This window comes from Schistocerca gregaria, chromosome 9 (assembly GCF_023897955.1).
Source record: "Schistocerca gregaria isolate iqSchGreg1 chromosome 9, iqSchGreg1.2, whole genome shotgun sequence".
Lineage (NCBI taxonomy): Eukaryota > Metazoa > Arthropoda > Insecta > Orthoptera > Acrididae > Schistocerca > Schistocerca gregaria.
In genome coordinates this window covers 147,522,514-147,539,133 of record NC_064928.1, presented here as the reverse complement: position 1 = coordinate 147,539,133, position 16,620 = coordinate 147,522,514, and the positions used below count along the sequence as shown (strand labels likewise).

Sequence of the window (16,620 nt, the reverse complement as noted above, 5' to 3'; positions counted from 1 at the left end):
TGCTGTAATGAATGACAGCTCTCTTTAACTGTGGATAAAATCAAGAGAACACCTGCAACGTAGACGTAGAGAAATTCACTATCCGATAACAACCTTACTGATGAATATCTTTAGCACAGCAAAACGAACAAGTGTATAGGAGTAATATTAGGAAGCCATATAAGTGGGAAAACACATAAAAGAATTACAAAGACAAATCGAAGACCTTGAGTTTTGCTGAAGTGCATTCCTCTGTAACGGAAATCTCTAATACAACCCAATTTACTGTGATGTCGCAGCATTTAGGCTCATTATCGAGTAGGCATTACAACTGACATCGTCCTACCATTATTAATTCTACTCTGTTAGAGATACTCGGTTAATGTCAAAGTTAATCTTTGGAAGAAACGTGGCACGGTTTTCGAAAAATCCTGTTGTAAAAATATAAAGGACCTGAGGAACGTTGTGCGTCCAGTCTACTGACAGTGCCTTATATTTTGCGAATAAAACACGTTATGGCACGTATATAGGCACATAGCCCAATCATTCTTTGCTCGCTTACTACACCACTGGAATTCGATAGAAAATTTCCAACATCGGCACGAAGAGCCCTCTACCATGCACTGCTTAGTATACACGTGTAGCTATAGAACAGCCCATCAGTTTTCTCATACTGATTGTTGTTGTATACAAGAAAACTTTACTTGTATGTGTGAGTAAATTCTTGTTTTCCCAAACACGAGTCTATTCAAGTTCGGTGGCACATACGTTACTAATGTACATTATTTCTAACTTATATTGTACAACGATGTTAAATTTTGAACTGTTTTAGGTACTTTACGTTCGACATTACAGCAGCTCGGGCCAGGGTTACGTAATTTTTTAACTTTTCCCAATAAATTAAACTGCCTAGGGTGCACAAGATGGTTTCATCTTTCGTCCTATCTGTCCACATTAATGCTCTTTTGCTTCTTTTCCGATGAAATCCTGCAATAAACAGTATAGGTCGTGTTATGCCCAGAGGCAACGGTCGCAAAATCGTACATAATGTGACGTAACAATATGTAATTACAGACTGTATGATCATTACTACACAGTCCTAACTGACTGCGTAGCTGTATACCGTGTGGAGATGTGCCCGAAGAAAACCAAACCATCAACTAATCTGTAATTTCATTTCCGTCTATTATCGTAAGCGGATTGTGACAAAACCGTACACAATACTGTAAAGTATTAATAGTAGTTCAGAAATGAGATTTCAAGTTGAAAATTGTAATGATTGTATATAAAAACTCTGCTAAAAACCCAAAGATTTCGTTTTGGAATGGGAAATATCTTTGTGATACAATGGTATGACATTTATTAAATCTATTTAAAACCCGTCTGTGTAACTAATGAAAAATGTGTATTTAGGTCGACAGACGTGTTTCATTTCATTTATGTAAAACATACTCAGTGGTCTGCAATGAACAATACTTGCATTTTTTTGTTTGCGTTCTGTCTCTCAAATCAGTTTGTGACATAGAAATACGGTGGTGTGATTTTTTTCTTATGGAACTTTTTGTCCAATTTATGCTTATGTCAAGAACTGATTTTAGATCTTGAAAAGAAACAAAAATCGCAAGTATCGTTCATTGTAGACTACTGGCAGTCTTTTATATCAATAAAATGAAGAACGTCTGCTGACATAAATACGAATTTTTCAGTAACTGCACTGACAGATTTTAAATACCCTTGCAACTGCAAGGAAAATGTGACCAGTATAAATATACAAATGAGGTATGATATGACACGCACATATCATAGAAAATATCTAGGTAAACCACGTTATCGTCAGACAGTTAAAATACACCAGAAGTAACAATGCCATAAATATTACGGAACTCTTTTTTTCTGTTTAAGTTGTTTTACGTTAATAATATATAGTTGTTATGCAGTAATACTGTGTGGTGGAGTGAATGAAGAACGTACGCTAAGAATCAGTGTAAGTAATTGTGTATGAGCAGATAGATAATGTTGTGCAGTCATGTAGTGGGCTATATAGTGTCTGCAAGAAGGGCATCATTAAAAATGCGGGGATTTGTATCAAGAAACTAACACCTCTAATTCAACCTTTCCAAGTAAACACGCCGTAATTTAAATTACATCTGGCTTTCAGTGGAACCACAATTTTTCATACTACGTGAATGAATTGACAGTTTATGATTGGTTGAGTAGGAGAAGGTATCTACAACACCCTCATTCCGTAGTTTTTTTCAGCCAAAACCTTGTTGGAAAATTTAAAAACGTTCGTTTGTAGCGTCAGAGTAGAAATGCACTTTCTACGCGTCCATCTATTTCCCAGTGAAGAGCAAGAATGCGTGCAGCAGCACATAAGGAGGTAGAGAACAGCTTCCGAAAAGATGGAATGGAAGTGTGATGGAGTAAATACGAAAGCGGATTAAATGTGGCAGAGTACTAGGGAAAAAAAACAATCTTTACAATATGAGGTCTTATTTTTGTAAATTTCTGGCGTGATAGAACAAAATAAAAGTAATGAACTCCAAAACATCTATTTTTAGAAATCATTTGACAAAATTTTAAAATACAGGCTTGTATAACGAAGCAGATGCCGTCTTAAGCAGTTTGTGTACCACCCATCAACTAGCAAAGGCCACCGTGTCGTCCGCAGCCAGTTCTGTTCCCGCACACCGGGCTTTCATTTCGCATTCCTCCAAGGTGCTCGGAGTATTTTTGGACCGCCCACGAAGAAGTGTCGGCTTTCTCTTGCCATTTTCATGTGGCTCCCACACCCATATTCTTATGCTTTCTCCGCGCGACATTTCAGACCACCTTCCACGAGACCAAATGCCGACGTGTGAAACTCATGCCACTCCCATAAAATTCTCGAATGTCATCCACTGTGGTTTTCATTTTATTTAAGACACCAGCTTTCCGACTGGTTAAATACGGCCCGCCACGAATTCTTCTCCAGTGCCAAGCTCTTCATCTCACTAATAAAACACGCGTCCCGTCATCCTGATTCAGGTTTTCTGTGATTTCCCTAAATCGCTTCAGGCAAATGCCAGGATGCATCCTTTGAAAGGTCACGGCCGACTTCCTTCCCCATTCTTCCCTAATCCAATGTGCCCGATAACCTCGCTGTTTGCTTCCGAAATCAACCAACCAACCAATTAGAAATAAACTTACCAGTACTGAGACAAATTTGTTTCGTCAGCTTCCGTGGTAGTTTCCTACCTGTACCACGAATATTTTAAAAGAGCGAGTTTTCATGTATAATGCCCATAGGCGGCAGCACTCAGGTGTGGACATGTTGGTTGTATCGTTCTGTTTTCTAGACGGTCTCTGTATTTAGCTTACTAAGCGGAGGAGGTGACGAGAGAGGAACAGTACGGTACAATAAACCACACAGCCTCTAAAACTTACGAAAAGCTGCAGTAAGCGTACGGTGAAGAAGCACTACATCGTACAACAGTGTTTAGGTGGTTCAGGGACTTCAAAGATGGCGACTTGTCTGTGGTAAGCAACGTGGGCCTGGTGTTTAGGCTTCCGCTGTGACTGAAGTCAACATCAACACAGCTGCTGTGATTGTCCGTGAGGATCGGCGGGTAATATTATCTAACCTTAGTGAAGTGTTAATAACTTCATATGGCGTTTTCTTTACGACTATGCATGATCATCTCCATACGACCCGTGTTTGTGCCTGTTGAGTGCCACGCCTATTGGCTCGCGAAAAAAAAAAAAAAAAAAAAAAAAGGCTGTGCGAATGGAGACAAGCCGTGAGCTGCTGCTGATAGAGGAAGTGCGTCTCTAGTATCGATTATCGACGATGGTGAGTTATGGCTTCATAAATAAGCCAACACAGTGTGGAAATCGTCAGAGTCTCCAACAGCAAAAACAGCAATCGTTAGTCCATCTGCAGAGAAAGTAATGGTGATCACATTTTTTGACGGCGATGGAATGATTTATCAGCTCGCAGTTCCCACCTCACACTACTGTTAGAGCAACACACTCGACGTCAGTATTGGCTACACTGAGGCAGCACACTGCTAGGAACGACCAAAACTTTTTGATCTGGGTGACGATTTCATCATGACAATTCACGGCCTCGCGTCGCACATCAAGTCGTGCCGTTTTTGGATCAGTCCAACATACCTGTACCGCATCCGCATTGTAGCTCCAATCTGGCACCCTGTCTCTGAAGCAGTGCTCACGAAAAGTGCGGCGATTCTCAAGCACCTGATAAAGACTGCACTGCACCATGTGTTCGAGGTCTGGCAGAGGCACTATAAAAAGTGCATTCACGTAGGAGGGGAGTACCTTCAAAAATATCATGTAAACATTGAAATGGCATAATAAACATATGTGAAAACAACCAGCCTCTGTCGCAGTCGAGCATTCCTCGTAACACGAAAGTTGTTCTCTGATGTCATAACACGTCCTGTCCCTTGTTCTTATCAATGTTTTAGATATACGTTTCTCCTCGCAGATTCTGCGGAGAACCTCTTCGTTTCTCATCATTCTAGTCACCATCCTACAATAGCACCACGTCTCAAACTCTTTGATTCTCTTTTTCTCCGGTTTTCCCACAGTGCGTGATTCACTCACATACAATGCTGGGCTCCACATGCACATTGTCAGAAATTTCGTCCTCCAATTTAGGCCTGCGTTTGATACTAGTGGACTTATTTTGACCCGGAATGTCGTATTGGCTTGTGTTAGCCTGCTACTTACACTGAAGTGCCAAAGAGATTGACACACCTGCCTAATATGTGGTAGGCCCACCGCGAACAAACATAAGTGCCGCAACGCGACGTCGCATGGACTCGCCTAATGTCTGAAATTGTGCTGGAGGCAACTGTCCATAAATCCGTAAGAGTACGATGTCTTCTGAACAGCATCCCAGATATGCTCAATAACGTTGATGTCTGGGTAATTTGAGGGCTCAGAAGAGTATTCCTGGAGCCACTCTGTAGCAATTCTGGACATCCCCGGTGTCCCATCGTCCTGCAGGAAATGTCCGAGCCCATCAGAATGCAGGTGATCAGACAGGATCCTTACCTACGAGTCACTTGTCAGAGTCGTATCTAGACTATCAGGGGTCCCATATCACTCCAACTGGACACGCCCCACACCATTACAACTTGAACAGTCCCCTACTGACAAAAAAATGGTTCAAATGGCTCGCACTATGGGACTTACCATCTGAGGTCATCAGTCCCCTAGACTGAGAACTACTTAAATCTAACTAACCTAAGGACATCACACATATCCATGCCCGAGGCAGGACTCGAATGTGCGACCGTAGCAGCAGCGCGATTCCGGACTGAAGTGCCTAGAACCGCTCGGCCACAACGGCAGACACCCAGCTGACATGCAGGATCCATGGATTCATGAGGTTGTCTCCATGCCCGTCCACGTCCATCCGCTCAATACAATTTGAAACGAGACTCGTCAAACCAGGCAACATGTTTCCTGTCTCTAACAGTCCAATTTTGTTGTTGATTGGCCCAGGTGATGCGTAAAGCTTTGTGTCACGCAGTCATCCAGGGTATACGAGTGGTCCTTCGGCTCCGAAAGGCCATATCGATAATGTTTCGTTGGATGGTTCATGCACTGACACTTGTTGATGGCCCAGCATTGAAATGTGCAGCAAATTGCGGAAGAGTTGCACTTCTGTCATTGTTGAATGATTCTCTTCAGTCGTTACTGGTTCCATTCTTGCAGGATCTTCTTCCGGCCACTGCGATGGAGATTTGATGTTTTACCGGATTCCTCATATTCACGGTACACTCGTGGAATGGTCGTACGGTAAAATCTCCACTTCATCGCTGCCTCGGAGATGCTGTGTCCTATCGCTCGTGTGCCGACTATAACATCACGTTCAAACTCAGTGAAATATTGATAACCTGCCATTGTATCAGCAGTAATCTAGCTACCAACTGCAGTAGACACTTTTCTTATATTGGCTTTGTTGACCGCAGGGCCGTATTCTGCCTGTTTACATATATCTATATTTGAAAATCTATATTAGTTTGTTTGGTGCTTCTGTGTGTATCCCCTTTTCCTCGCCAAGTTAACAGCCATGCTTCACTTCGGTTGTTTCAAGGTTCCCAGCTTTGATGTTAAGTTTATCGCTAATCTCTTTTTCTCTGCTCCACATTACATAGAGTTTCTTCGGTTTACTGTCAATCCATAGTGCGTGCTGATTAGACTATTCATTCATTCAACAAGTCCTGTAGTTCTTCATCACTTTCACTAAGCACAGCAACGTCATCGGTTAATCTTAGTACTGACAATACTTGTAATGATTTCAAGCTTTTAAAAAATCATGATATGGCGCAATCGCTGTACATTTGTTTCGTTCAAATGGTTCAAATGGCTCTGAGCACTATGGGACTCAACTGCTGTGGTCATTAGTCCACTAGAACTTAGAACTACTTAAACCTAACTAACCTAAGGACATCACACACATCCATGCCCGAGGCAGGATTCGAACCTGCGACCGTAGCAGGCGCACGGTTCCGGACTGCGCGCCTAGAACCGCGAGGCCACCGCGGCCGGCATTTGTTTCGTGAAAAGCGCACTACCTATTTCTATGGACAAGCAGATCATCCTGAGGCATTAAGAACCACATTAATTGAATGTTATGCGTCCAGATGTGATTGTTTATATCGAAATCAGCGTTATTGCTGTATCATGATTACGATGGGTGAACGCGAACTCTATCCACGAAATTTTGGAGGTTGTTCTGAGATATTTTGGGAGAGTGTTTTGCGTTAAGGAAGCCGTGGACTGATAGGTAGCTGCAGAGTAATTATATCTCATTTCATTTCTAATCATTTTACTTCGTACCTGTGCTGTGATGTAAACGTCTGCACAACAGTGCAGTTGCCGACGATGTTATGCCGGAGCCAAGGTAGCCCCTGAGGGCCGGCAACCCATAGTACACATGGCGTTGTCTATGTCCAAGGCGTACCAAATGCACCATGGCAAACACCGGCTATTTACATACAAGATAATAGACATTCCGAGCACTACTTCTTGCAGGGTTAGCTCGAGCCACGTCCTGCAGGAAGCATCACTACGCCAAAACCTGACTGGCTGGAGCCAGCTATTTAGGGGCTAGAACCAGCCCCGAAGTTCAGTTCACTCCGGATGCCGACCACGTGTACTTCGACCACTGAAGATTATGTCTTCGTCTCTGAACTGGACTCTTACTAGTGTGTGTATGTTACCACGAACCTTTGTGGAAATTTAGAAGGAACTTTTGTTCGCCTCAATTAGAAGACTTTTACTGGCATCGTTATTGTTACCTTTTCGTTTGTTGTCCAGTCACAAACATTGTGAAAGTACCTCAATAAAAGTTACATTTGTGAAAAATTGCGTATTGTCATTCACAACAGACGGTACAGCTCTTCGCCCTCCAGCTTGCATTCAGTATTTTTCTATTCTGTCTCGGTTTTGCTCTTCCGGCAGTGAGAGCTGTACTTTAACAGAAGTACACAGCAGTACTGTGGACAGATTTACTAGCGGTGTTTTCACCGAATTGCACCTAGTGCATTAATTCACTAAATATCTATCCCATAAATTCTAACTCCTACCTCCCAAATCAGTTTATTCGAATGCTGAGATGATTTCTAAATCGAGCCGTGGCCGCTAGTTTTTGCATCCTTGATCGACTGATCAGTGTTCTGTTTCCAGCGACGTGGACCTTGACGGACTATTAAATTCTATCTCTCCTTCCATTCATGTCTACTCCATTACATCTTCTAGCAGTCCCAGCATCTCTGCTACGGACAAAATGAAGAAACAAAATTATTCTCAGTAATAGTCCGTGGTTTACGTCCCAGTCTCCTTCGTCCTCAATTTCCCTTCCAGCTGCCCCATTAACTTGTTCTCAATGTCACGGTACATTCTCCAGCAACAAGTTCGTTTCACTGCTGTGCAATTTACGCAGATTTCTCTACTCGGTTTTTACATCTGATTTCTATGAGTTTCACACTTTACCCGCAGGATTACAAATGCCCCCACTTTATTTTTTCCAACTTTCTCTATCTAAACTTCATTCCCCTACTTTGCTGTGCATGAGACATCCACACTCCTTTCACAGTTCCACGGCAATGTCGACAGTAGCAAATTTCTCCCATTTCCTTTCATAGACGTGGAATTGTTTCGTGGTTTAGAGCGTGTAAACAGCTGATTATTGTTCCCCGGACATCGCAACAAATTTACTTTCAGACTCTACGCACGTGCACAGACTTATTTAGTGAAAACAGTTAGCTCCCACTCGTAGTGTAGCCTGTATGAAAGCCCCTTTGCGGTTAACTCTGAGCCAAAACCTTGCCAAACGCGGGCGGCACTCTCAAAGACTGTTTTAGTGTCTCAGGGAGTTTCTCTCCACCAATTTCGTCATAATCTATTCTCAGTACAGACATCTCCGACTTACTTCTGAAATCTGTCCAGAGCCGTACTGAGGCACAACTTCTGTGTGCACATGTCGCTGAAATATGGCCCCTTTTTCATTGAACAAAAATGTGTATAACGTGCTTTTATTAACTGTATTATCGGCTTCTCCTGTGTTACAGTATATTCAGATTTAATACTAAAGTACTTGATCGCAGCTGACTACGCAGACCAGCTAACGTCGGTGACAGCAACACTCCTGAATCATAGTGCCAAATCAGAATAAGATGGTATAATTCTAGTGCTTATCCTACCTAGTACGGGGTCTGCGTTTTCACGATTTGACAAATTTAATTTTTTTTATTATTTAGCTTCGGGGCCGGATGGGCTTCCTAGCGCGTTTTTCGTTAAACCTACCTTAGGGAGGAAGTCGTTATGTGTCGTCTCTCTACGAATCGTGTAAACTCTGCTTTGTGTGTCATCGTGTTTGAACTGTTTCGTACCGAATCCTCCAATATGGAAGTTGGGAACCAGCTCAGCATTTGCCAAAACGAGCGTGGTAAACCGCCTAAAAGTCACCCTCAGGCTGTATGGTGTACCAGACCACGGCCCTTAATCCGCCATGTTACTTAAAGCCGAGTCTGGCTGGGTAGTGCGCTGCACGTTACGCTGTACGACCAGGTACGCCGAATCCGGCAGTAACAGTTACTGTCACGTCATATAGGCTGGTTTGTTCAATAGGTAATCAAAGAGACCGCACACTTCACCTGCAACAAAATGTCGCCTATATGTAAATACAAATGTGTATGTGTTTCATGAAACAGCCAAAAAATGGAGTAGCGGACAGTGAGCAGTCATTGGGTTATTTTCTGACGGTTCTTATGTCTTTGAGGGGCTTACTATTCTTGGGAGGATGGGGTTCGTCGACCAATTGGAACGAATTATCGACCTATGGAGATACATCAATGAGAGGCCTTTATCCCCGTATTATTTACTGTCTCACAATAGTAATCCTAACCTGGATTAATAACATTGTCTGACAGCTCAAAAATTAGCGCGGACGGACGTGAGTATTACAATTCTTGGGTAAAAATCACCACTTTCTAAGAATAATTCGTCTGGACAGAATAAATGAACTGTCATTTGCGGAAAAATTCCGTCGGCACTCTAAGCAGGCTGATTCTAAATAACCTAAATTTCCACTCCAGTAGCAGGACATCACTACAGTTCCAGAGAGTAAAAACATCAAGAGTAAAACTACAAATCCCTATTAACAGTAATTAAAGTCGAGGCCACTGTATTTCCTTGTAATAAACAGGGTGGTCCATTGATTGTGACTGGGCCAAATATTTCACGAAATAAGCGGGAATCGAAAAAACTACAAAGAACGAAACTTGTCTAGCTTGAAGGGGGTTGGCCCGCTAGATGGCTCTGCCATAGGTCAAACGGATATCAACTGCGTTTTTTTTAAATAGGTACCCCCATTTTTTATTACAAATTCGTGTAGTACGTAAAGAAATATGAATGTTTTAGTTGGACCACTTTTTCCGCTTTGTGATAGATGGCTCTGCAATAGTAACAAATATATGGCCACAATTTTAGACCAACAGTTCGTAACAGGTAGGTTTTCTAAATTAAAATAACGAACGTAGGTACGTTTGAACATTTTATTTCTGTTGTTCGAATGTGATACATGTACCTTTGTGAACTTATCATTTCTGAGAACGCATGCTGTTACAGCGTGATTACCTGTAAATACCACATTAATGCAATAAATGCCCAAAATGATGCCTGTCAACCTCAATGCATTTGGCAATACGTGTAACGACATTCCTTTCACAGCGAGTAGTTCGCCTTCCCTAATGTTCGCACATGCATTGACAATGCGCTGACGCATGTTGTCAGGCGTTGTCGGTGGATCACGATAGCAAATATTCTTCAAGTTTCCCCACAGAAAGAAATCCGGGGACGTCAGATCCGGTGAACGTGCGGGCCATGGTATGGTGCTTCGACAACCAATCCACCTGTCATGATATATGCTATTCAATACCACTTCAACCGCACGCGAGCTGCGTGCCAGACATTCATCATGTTGGAAGTACATCGCCATTCTGTCATGCAGTGAAACATCTTGTAGAAACATCGGTAGAACCTTACGTAGGAAATTTTTATTCTTTTTATTAATGCTGACTACCACTGTATATTCAGCACCTCTAACCACTTGAAAATGGCCCGAGGTTGAAATTTTAGTGATGGATATTGTAATAAATGGTACAGTTTCTGGAGAATACGCTGTTATTAAAAAATATAGGCTTGCTCAATACAGGAATAGAACAGGATAGAAAATCGATCATACTGTTACGTTTTTCTCCTCCAAGCAATCCACCCTAGCCTGGGGATTATACTGGAGTATTCAGGAATATTGCAGGAATGCTCATGAGATGCAAAAAATTCTAGTAAACGTGTGCTCTTAAATGCATACCTTAATAGCTACGATCACTTATTCACCTTCGATACTTGAAGAAATCTCTTCTACTGCAATCTGTTTGCTTTCCGTAATCGGCACGGGGTAGAGAGCTACTATGTCTCGTAATACGGAAAGTAAAGAGCTTGCAATAAAAGAGATTTGTTTCACAGAATCTAAGGTCAATAAGTACTGATAGCTATTAAGGTATGCATTTTAGAGCGCACATTTACTAGACTTTTGTTGCACCGAATGATTGTTCCTCTCATATCCCTGATATTCACATTCCTCGTGTGACGGCCGGCCGTTGTGGCCGAGCGGTTCTAGGCGCTTCAGTCCGGAACCGCGCTGCTGCTGCTGCAGTCGCAGGTTCGAATCCTGCCTCGGGCATGGATGTGTGTGATGTCATTAGGTTAGTTAGGTTTAAGCAGTTCTAAGTCTAGGGGACTGATGACCTCAGATGTTAAGTCCCATAGTGCTTAGAGCCATTTGAACCATCCTCGTGGGACATCCTGTGTATGTAGATGCAGATGCGGCCCCTGTGCCTAGCTGCTCTTTGCAGCCCGCATTGCGTGCCGTGTGGTGAAGTTATCTCGAACTCAGGTACCCGGTAGGAAGAGAGCGTTGCTTTCAGCTCCCGTGCGGCGGATGTGCGAAAGTGCGGCGCCGTTCCGCCCTGGTACGGAGCGACGTTTCGTACCTCCGCGTGACGTTGTCCTCAGGCGAGACTCTACGCCACGGCAATTCTGCGCGCCCGCGGAAATCTCGCGCGCCTGTAACCCCGCTGTGACTGACGCTTCTGAAGCGATCTCGCTGGCTGAAGGGTCACATCAAGTCTCGTAACAAAAGTTAGCACCACACTTCTTCCCCAAAATATTTGAAATGACGACATTCACACCAGCTGTCAGCAGAACGAATATCAGCGTTACGTCGGTATTCCATTATTTTGAAGCCGATGTTACGATCAAGTTGTAAGGCGCCCCATATTTGGAGATAAGAGCGCATTTTACTTTATTTCCAGTTTTGCTATTCCACGTATGTGAAGTAAATGTATCAGCGCTGCAGTATTTACGGAGTAAGGGGCGAGCGATACGTTCCCACGCTGACTATCAGAGGCGGTTGGCCATCTGGCGCTTTCAGAGCCAGTGGAATGAGATTCCGATGCAGGAATCGCTCGTGTCGTCAACAAAGAGATACGTAGCGAAAGTACATTTATTCTGGCGCGAGTCAGGTAATTGTTATTAACAAATATTGGGTAACAAAAGTTGCCTTTTGCCGCTCAGCCATTAGGAGTGTGCGGGACATAAATACTATATTTCAGTAATTTTACAATGTCAGGAAACGTTGATGTTAATAAATAAATGAGTAACTTTGGCATAACCGATAAGATGCCTTTCGATCTAGTCATGCGGTAGACCATACTTTCGTACCGTTAACAGCTTATAATCAGTGTGAACAAGTTCACTTTACAGCGTTTCTTATATAAACGGGCCATAATGGCAACCTGCGTAAGATCATCTGCAATCCCTCTTCATTACATAATACATAGACAGTAGTGTACTTTCAGAATCCGACGGCACTGCTACGGCTATGGGAGGGGACATAAAAATACGAGAGCATCGCAGCAGGAAGAATTTCTATGCGGCAGCTCACTGAGTCAGCTCCAGGACGGACTGACTTAAATATCGCAAAACTCGGGTGGGAAAGCGTGGCTAATTATACTGTATGACCCTTATACCACCATATACGGACTCACCCGCTAAACAGAGGTTTAGCGCGAGTGGGGGCTTCTTGCAACTTTACGTCGACGTCTGTTCAGTGCTACGTCGCAGGTGGTCGCGCGACAATGCGGCAAGCTCCTGATTACCAATGGTAAGCTACGCTAGAAGCCGTGTAAACGACGGCAGTGGATGACTGGAAACAAGTGAATCGGAGGAAGGGTTTGGGACGGGCAACTGCCCGCACAACGTTGGCTGCCGTCGTGTGTGAAGAAGGAGGACATCATACTGTTTGGTATTTTGGCGTGAGGTTATCTTTCGCGATTAACGTGTCGTCGCCTTACTCCGCAGTTGAGTGCGAGGGATGTGAACACATTTACTGTGCGGTGTACTGAGTACAGAAGAGGAACAGTTCGGAGAGGGTGACAGTAACTAAACAGCATCTGTAAGTCATTGGTTTGTGCACGGTACTGTTCCTGAAATGCGCTGGCCTTACCACAGCCCCGACCTCATCCACAGGGAACACTATTGGGATGACGTTGACATCGATACAGATCCCAGCAGCCAAAATCACTATCTTCTGGTTTCGGCTCTTGCGCAGAATGAGCTAGATTTCTCCATAGACATCGAGACACTTCATTGAACGTGTTTCCAGCAAGCCTTCACAGAAACGGACACGAGTCACGTTAATGTCCACTATTAAGTGTCAGGATGCGTTTTAGCAGATGATATTTAGACACCCTATGGTACTTTCCACACCATTGGCCCTTCCTCCCTTATCAGTCGCGAACGGTGCGCGGGAAGAACAGCTGTTGTGAGCTCCAGTCTCTGTAATTTCATCTGCATGGTGTTTTCGCGACATGTTCGTAGGTAGAAGTGATACAGTATGGTTGAAAAGGTTGCGTTCAAATCGATGGAAATGACAGAGGTGCCGAAACACAACTACTTTGGTGTAGGTGAGGTGCTTATAGTCTTGGAAGTAAGATCTGTCCTGAGTAACAACAAACACAGTAAATGAACACGAGCTTTCAGTTCAGAAGAGATAATGTACTGTTTACTTAAGAGTGTTTAACACAGTAGAAGGTATTCAAAAAGAGTGCCACTGGATTCAAAACAGGCGTAATTTTTCGTAGAAAATGCTGGCGCACTATATCATGTAGTCCACGCTTCAGACACAGCAAGTACCCGGCTAGAAGTACAGGGTGTACACAAAGTGCGGAAGCACATTCAATTATTTATTGCGCAAGAACCAAACATCGTACAGATATCATACATATGTAATTTTGAAGAGAAACCCTGAAAGTTTTTTTTTTCATATATACCGCCACACCGTAGTTTGGTAATTTGCCGACAGTCAGCGCGAGTTGCAAACATGGCGAGTTCAGGTTCTGTGTGTTGGGAGTTCATGAAATGGCCTCCCCGATCACCCGATGTCACTCCGTGGGGCTCTTTCTTGTAGGGGCACATTAAAGATCTGGTGTATGTACCGCCTCTACCACGTGATGTAGCAGAGCTCCGGAAGAGAATAGGGGAAGTGACTGCCACAGTCGACGATGCCATGCTGGGACGGGTATGGCAAGAATTTGATTAAATATATGGCATTTCAGTCTTTGATCGCTATTTTTTTTATTTTGAATAACCGGTTTCAGGCTAGCTGCCCATCTCCAGATTATATATTGCAGTTACAGAGTAACCTGTCAGTACAGAAGTACTGGTTCTCGAACCAGTAGTTCTGTACTGACAGGTTACTCTATGTTGATTAGAAGGAGGCCAGCTAAGAGCCTACAACCAACTTCTATGCGTGCTAGGCACACTGGATCTATACCGGGAGTTAAAGTCTGCGGTTCTATTTCGTTCCAGGGAGCGATTTCCAACAGGATAACACTCACACACACATACCACTGTTGTAACGCAACAGTGTGTACAATTGTCGACGTGCTGCCCTGGCCTGCTAGACCACCGTATCTGTCTCCAATCGAGCACATATGGACCGTCATCGGACAATAACTCCTGCGTCATACTATGCAAATCACATTTAAGTGCCTGGAAGAGGGTTCATGGAACCACCTTCATAAGTCAGTATTATTCCAATCTCGTACAGCGCGCGGAAAGAACGAACACCTATATCTTTCGGTACGAGCTCTGATGTCCCGTATTTTATCTTCAGCATTTCGCGGCCCTGTCAGCAACTGTATAAATATTATTTTTAGTTTAAAAAGCCTCAGTTGCAAAGTTTACCTAGATTTACCTAGGTTTCGGTCTGGCTATCCAACCTTCTTCATAATAAAAGTAACTACCGATTGTCCCTAGTGGACATCGTCAAGCTAAAACTACAAATCCATAAGTTATCGTCATACTGTACAACTTATCTGAAAATGCCTTAGCACCACTTCGAGACCGCGATGTGGCAGCCACGAGTGCTGTACTGGAACTGCGGTCGCGAAGTGGGACCGAAGCAGTTTCAGATAAGTTGTACAGTATGACGATAACTTATGTATTTGTTGTTTTAGCTTGACGATGTCCACTATGGACAATCGGTAGTTACTTTTCGACTGAAGAACGTTGGGTAGCCCGACTGAAACCTAGGTAAATCTAGGTAAACTTTGCAACTGAGGCTGTTGGTTTTTAAAATTAAAATTAACCTTATTTTATCATCTTGGTCGTACCGCCCTATATAGGTCGGCGTCAATAAAATATTTTCACATTCGGAGGAGAAACGCGGTGATAGAAACTTCGTGAGGAGATTCCTCCGCAACGAAAAACACCTTTCTTTTAATGGTGTATATCCCAAATCCTGCATCATTTCAGTGACACTCTCTACCGCTATTTCGCGATAATACAAAACGTGCAGCCCTTCTTTGAACTTTTTCGATGTAGATTTTTGGACAACATGGTTGTGAAGATGAAGCAGCGATTAGTGTGATTAACCAATTATTCAAAAGAGTCTCAATCGCATTTATTACCGCCAACCGGTTTCAAGCCAACGTATGGGGTCATCTTCCATTGGTCGACTGCTGGTGGCGTCTCTCCTGCCTACATACTACAGTTTTCTGCCGTTATGTAGGCTGGAGAGACACCACCAGTCGACCAATGGAAGATGACCCCTGCGTCGGCTTGAAACCGGTTGCGGTATAATAATAATAAATGCGATTAAGACTGTTTTTGAATAATTGATTTTTCGATGTATTCCGTCAATCTATCTGGTAAGGATCCCACACGGCGCAGCAGTATCCTAAAAGAGGGCGGACAAGCGTAGTGTATGCAGTCTCCTTAGTAGATCTGTTACATTTCGTAAGTGTCCTGAGGATAAAGCATAGTGTATGGCTAGCCTTCCACACAGAGTTTTCTGCGTGTTCCTTCCAATTCAAGCTGTTCGTAATTGTAATTCCTAGGTACTTAGTTGAATTTATGATCTTTATATTTGAATAATTTATCGTGTAACCAAAGTTTAACAGATTCCTTTTAGCACTCATGTGGATGACCTCACATTTTTCGTTATTTAGGGTCAAATTGCCAATTTGCCCATGATACATATACTTTTTCTATATCTGATCCCTCACAAGACGTTTGTGGACGGTCTCTCGAAGGTTTGGGGTATGTGGTATCCAGCAAGGGCGGTCACGACCGTGCTTCTGGAGACTCTAGGTCCCGCATCGCCACCAGACGGTGCCAGGCTGTCTCGCGCAGGCAGAGTGTGTGGACTCACCTTGTCTGGAAGAGCGCCTCTAGTCTGGCTGTGTCCGCTGGTGGTAACTCCTGCTCCTCCTGTTGACCCTCTCCGCGACCGGCCTGGATCACGTCTGGGGGCCCGATTCGCCTCGCCCCCCTTATATACACGGCGGCTACTGCAGGCGCAGGGGAGTGGCAGGCCAGGGAGAGAGAGAGAGGAGGCCCGTCACGCGACGGCAAAAGAGTGGAGAAACGTGCGGGGAGGGGAAGGGCAGCAGGAGATGCAGTTCTGCAGGCGGCGGCAAGAAGCCGCGGCCACAGCGGGGCGTAGCGGGCCAGAGCAGGGCTGAGCCGCGCTGAGCACTTTCGCTCCGGATGGCAGCA

The 16,620-nt window shown here is 43.8% G+C and overlaps 1 protein-coding gene across 1 annotated transcript in view; it reads right to left on the bottom strand.

Moving 5' to 3' along the window:
• LOC126291753 (putative uncharacterized protein DDB_G0271606) overlaps window positions 1-16,367 on the bottom strand; it is a 33,239-nt gene extending 16,872 nt beyond the window's left edge. Inside the window, exon 1 of the mRNA XM_049985430.1 lies at window positions 16,274-16,367. The gene's annotated coding sequence lies outside the window, so the exon portion shown is untranslated. The remainder of the gene's footprint in view (window positions 1-16,273) is intronic.
• Between the last annotated feature and the right edge of the window lie 253 nt (window positions 16,368-16,620).